Raw genomic sequence first — 5,760 nt, forward strand, 5'->3', positions numbered from 1 at the left:
GTTTTTAGCAAAATTTTAGCGTATGGCCAAATTACATAGTATATTTTGCAAAAACATTATACTGGGTTCAACTAGCAGGAGTGTTAATTATATATAGAGTGGGATGTAGAAGAAAATGATAGACATGGTGAGGGAGATAGATATATAGAGTGTCTCGGATGCCTATAAATATATGATATGGGGTTAGCTTGGAAATTCACATATATGCAATTTCTTCTGCTTGATTTGTTGGGCAATGGCTTCATCATCATTGAGCAAGGTGAGTTTACTTTTAAATTTTTTTGGTAATGTCCCCTTGTTGATTGATTGCCCAACAAGATATTAGATGGTGAATCCTATGGACTATGGAGGTTGTGGTGACAGTAAGATGTTTGCCATAATTTCAACTCCGGATGGTGACATTCAAACGAAGGTGACAGATGGTGTGCAAGTAAATCAACAATTTCAATTTGTGCTGGATTCAACCTTGTCTTCAAGGTTTCTATTGGTCATGCATGACAGTGTGAAATTAGCCTCAACACCGAAGGTGGAAATTGTAGAATTATCTGATAGCTCCATTGAAGAACAAGGAGAAAGGTCTTCCGAAATTTCATCTGGTAAGACTGATGATTGCTTTCATGCATGTGATGAAGAAAAGACAGGCAACTTAAGTGAGGAACATAACAAAAAGACAGAAAAAGGTTAAAATTTGAGCAATTGGAAAAAACACAAAGTACATTAGAGTATATTGCATTGAATAGCCACAAGTACCCCAAGTTAAGCCGAATGATCTCTACATGTTCAATTAAGAAGCGTGTTGATGAAGTTCCTCAAATATACAATGGGGACTACGTTTATGAGCTAGATGCCATCCCGGGGAATTCACTATGGATTTTTGTATGGTATCACATGAGTGTACAAGAAGGGGGTTTTTAGAGGTCAGACATAAGCGTATACAATAGGGGTAGCCCCCCATTATTTCATGCTCGTACCGTATGCCTAAGGGAGGGGGGACCTACCACGCAGGGCAGGGGGGGGGGGGGGGGGGGGAATATTAAGTGCTTATGCCATAAGACACATGCCCTAACAAGCTAGTTAAAGAATCTTTCACATGAGGGTGTTGTTCTTGGTATTTCAAAGAGTTAATTTACTCCACTAGTAAACTAAGATAGCTATACCAATGAGAAAATATGGTACCTCCTTGTCCTCTCCCTTAGCTAAAATCTTTATGACTAGTTCAACAAGCTTCTAGATTTTTTGGGGTCGATGCTACCATAAACTTGACTAATCTTCTTCTATGTAGCCACTAGGCATCAATATCTTGGACATTCAGACCCTCATTAGCCTCTTCAACATCATCATCATGAATACCACCATCTACATAGCCTTTGTCTCCACATTTGCACCCTCATTTTATTTATTGTTGTCTTCTTGCACATCATCCAAGTCACTCTTCTCTTCTTATTCTCTGTATGCAAACTCAATAGCAACACCAATGGCATGGTCAAGAGCTTCTCCTGCACCCACGATACCATCTTTACAACCATCATTGTAATCAGCTCCTATTTGATACACACACTCGTTCGTGCTTTTTTGTGACAAAGGCTCAAAAAGCTCAGCACACCTTTTCCAGGTGCTACCCAAGCTCCGCTAGGTCAGTTGCGTCCATTGCCTTGGTTTTTTTTCCATTTCTTTGTGGCCTGCATCACCTCTCTCTCGTTTTTGTCTCTGTGTAAATGGCATAGCTTGTGTGGAATGGTGTAGCCCCTGCCTAGGGTAACCTTTGCCATGCACTCTCATACACAAGTTCCCCTCTGCACTTTTGAGAAAGCCTGTGAGAGCTATGGCCGCGATAGGAAATCTGCATCACAAAGGGGAGATCTCAGATAAGCCCTTGCATCAGATGGCAACCCTCCCACGGCTTGGGATTGCGTGTACCAAGGCTTACATGCAATTCATTTTGATGCATGCTCTCGTGCTGCTCTCATGGTCGCCAAAGCCAGCATGTTGGCCACAGATGCACAATGCGCACACATCCCACATATATGGAGAGAGAGAGAGAGAGAGAGAGAGAGAGAGAGAGAGAGAGAGAGAGAGAGAGAGAGAGAGAGAGAGAGAGAGAGAATCTGTTCTGGTCTTTTTTCCGATTTGTTTCACGTTTACAGAGTGGAGGACTAATGGGCTTTGAAGGGGTTGATGTGAGGCACTATGGCGTGCTTTTGCCCTTTGTATTTTCTGTGCTGCCATCTCCTGGAGAAACCGGTTGTGGCCGTAGGGATGAGTGCTTGCTTGCCTTAGTTCATCAACGGCGTGCTGCCATGATGTACTTACCGCAAGTAGGAACTTCCATAGCTCCAGATCTCGGTATGCTCCTCATTCTTTTCATCCCCGCGTTTTAACAGTTCATCTTGTTGCAATTTTTTTGTTTTCCAAAACTTTCGCACTGCCCTCAACCTCAAGACCCTTAGAGCATTCGACCCACCTAATGCACGCCCACATCCTCCTTGGATTTGACCCATCTGATGCATGCCCACGCCCTCCTTAGGCTTGTTGAAGCATGTTTGGTGGTGTGGGACATGGTGCACTCAAGAGTTTTTGCTAATGTGCATAGTGGATCTTGGTTGCGGGTAGAGATGGTGGGTGGAGATGGGGAAGGCATCATCGTGGAGGTTAACCTCGTCTACGCTTGCCATGTTTTAAAGCTTGCAACCTGCTTGCTTGACTGGTTTTTGGTTTCAACATACGATAAAAAAAAGGACGAACCTAGTCTCCCACAATGCTTGCTGCCCGCTCCACATGCTTCTATCGAGCCTCTCATGAACGTCTTGCACTATGCCATGATGCAACCGGTGGCAGCGACCAAGACCAAGCAAACAAAAGCAGGGACCGTTCTGCATGCCGACCTGCATCTACTGATGTTTGCTCTGCAGTTGTTATTGTTCAGTATATGTTTTGTATCTTGCACCATTATCTCGCTTTCAAGACTTGTACTCGTGCATGGTAAATGCAGCCTACATGATTTACCTTAGCTTTGACCCCTAGCAAGAGCTCCGCTTTCGGCCACCAGCTCTCCTTGAGTTGATTGTGCTATTGGCCATTGGAGCATATATTTCTGGTTCAAGAGTCACTTCAGGAAGCTCCGCGGCATCGTAATGGGAGAGTGCTTCTTCTCATGTGCTTGTCATGGTTGCCAATTTTTGTTCTTCAGCTATCACTGGCTGCGGCATGACATGGATCAAGCTCTAAGGGCTTTGGAAGTGCATTGGCGTCCTACTTCACGAGGTCATACAAGGTTATCTAGGAGGGAAGCAATTCGCACCTTGCATTGTGTAATTACCCTCTTTTTAGCATCTTGGCCCTTGACATATTCTCCATGGTTTGTGTGTTCTGCTTTGCCCGGCTAGGGTGCCGGATGCTGTCTTGTCATAAATAGGAAGTTACGCATGCGCGTTTACTGGTGGCTGATAACAACAGTCTTACTTTTTCTTCCTTTGCACGTGACATTACTCTGTGTAACGGTGAAGCTAGACCCAAATAGGAGGACAGGCCATGAAATACTGATGTTCGTAGGGTTCTTGACTCTACTGCTTTGTGTTGCAGCTGCAATGGGGGTTCTCGTCATTCTCCCTGTTTTGGATGCCATAGCTGCCCATTATTTTTTCCGAAGCAGAGATCAGAGCTGGCAAAATTTTACTGCCAGCCCAGTCGAAGCTTTTGGAGGGTGGCCACCACCTACAAGAGTTAGTGATAATGAAGATTCTCCCAACAATGCGGCAAGGAGTTTGCTTTTGGGTGCGCCATCAGCTTGGCTCATCAAGCAGAGACAGTTCACTCAGATTTGATGTGGGGTAAGGATCGCACCATGGGCCCTGGGGGTTGGCTGGTTGTTGTCCCGGGCTTTGTTGTGTCCCAGCCTCTCCTGTCCTTCCTAGGAAATCCCTCACTCTTTTGTAATGATGACATACTACAACAACAAATGACAAAGTAGATGGTAGTAGCCTGTGCTTACAACATTTTGTAATTTATGCCTTACCACACTTGTCTCTAGTATACAGAATTGGGTTGAACTTGAGTGCTACATGTTTGGATGGTCTTCCTGCTTTGCTACGGTTATGCTGTGGTTTGAAATCTATGTATTAACATTTTTATGATGTTCATTTCTTGGTTGATTTCAAGGAAGAAAGGGATGAGAATGGGTACAATTAACTTAGAAGAAAAGTTAATGATGGGTGGTTACAAAAGAACTACTGTGCATTGTCATCAATGTAAGGTGGTTTTGACAATATGAAAGTGAATTGTATTTGCATTTATGTTTGGATTGTGTTTTATGTATTTGTTGCAATGGTATGCTACACCTTGTTGCTATACTCGGTTATTGTCTTCTTAAAATAAGTCTTAGTGAGGAAGGGAGAGTCATACATTTGCCTTGGTATGTGATGTGCTCAAATTTTCTTTGTTAAAAGCTGAGAATGCTATCTAAGAGTTTCATGGGTCTTTTCCATTTTTCTTTGGGTTTTAAAATGCTAATGTGACCCTTAACTTTGCCATTGCTAAAATCGAAGCTTCTAAGGTTCTAGTGGACTTGAGCCATAACTTACATGCTGAAAAAATTTTAAGCATTGCCTTGAAGATACCTAGTGAATAAACGAGAGGTGGGAGGTGTCAAAATTGACAACAATTGACATAAGAATATGGAGATAAGGATAGAGATTCTCATTGGTGCATGAAATGCATATGGTGATCTGTTCCACTACATCAAGATAGTCCCTTGTTGAGTCGGGCTAATCATAAACTAGAAGGGCTCACTTTTAACCCTTCCTATTTTAGGATCAAATTTTAAGTATTTGTTACAACTTACACTAAGGAGTGGTAAGTTTTGTCGATGTTTTTGAAGGTAAGCTCAGGAACTAGCAGAGGTTTTGCAATTTTAGCTGCTGGTAGTAATCCATATAACCTTTTTTTTAAAAACTTTGGTAGGGGCCTAGATCTTCTTTTTTCCATGAAAGGGGCGTGTGTGTGGCTTCGATGAAATCACCAGTAGAGCACAAAGCCTTTGCATCTTGAGGTTGTGCAAGATGAATTGTCTTGTCAACATATGGCTGCTAGTGGTCTTGATGATTTGGTTCTTGGCTATTGCGAGGCTATTTGTTGCTTTTCATGGTTTGTTCTCTTAACATTTATTGCAAATGATTTGAAACTCAGATTCAAACATTAGATGCAAGAAGCTACAACGACACGTATTGGTGTTGGTGCAGAGTCCCAAATGATTCGGCTCAAAAACAGTTGCGGCTACAAGTTTTTTCACGGTTTTCTTTTTCGAGGACAATCCACAGGTCAAAGAAAAAGATGTCATGTGTTCAAAATGACAGTCAATGGCCCAGGATCTGGTGTTGAGCTTGTAAATAGAATGCTCCAAGACGGTAGTGGAGACCTCCAAAAAAGATGGATTTGCTTTGATCACATCCGTAGAGTAGCAGGGTGGACAACAATGGCAGCCCATGTCTACAACCCGCGTAAGACCTACTGACATATCTACCATATTCTTTTGCTTTTGTTTGCAACAAAGATTAATTAATGCACTCTATAGGATCCAAAAAATGCAAACAATAGTCATTTGGAAGAGGAAAGAAGAAGACACACAGACGCAAACCATGTTTTGGAAAATGATGAAATCAGTGCTTTTGGAAAGTGGGCACCTTCCAACAGGTTTTCATGGCAGACGAGGCTGGGGAAAATTGGAGAGTTGCTTGATCTGTATTCAATGGAGGGCCTGACAATATT

At 42.6% G+C, this 5,760-nt stretch overlaps 1 pseudogene; it reads left to right on the forward strand.

Annotated features, from left to right (window-relative positions):
• The first annotated feature begins 325 nt into the window (after positions 1-325).
• LOC147464256 (uncharacterized) lies at positions 326-4,156 on the forward strand (annotated as a pseudogene).
• Positions 4,157-5,760: the final 1,604 nt, after the last annotated feature.

The sequence above is a fragment of the Adiantum capillus-veneris genome, chromosome 1, assembly GCF_014529385.1.
Source record: "Adiantum capillus-veneris isolate H3 chromosome 1, ASM1452938v2, whole genome shotgun sequence".
Taxonomy (NCBI): Eukaryota; Viridiplantae; Streptophyta; class Polypodiopsida; order Polypodiales; family Pteridaceae; genus Adiantum; species Adiantum capillus-veneris.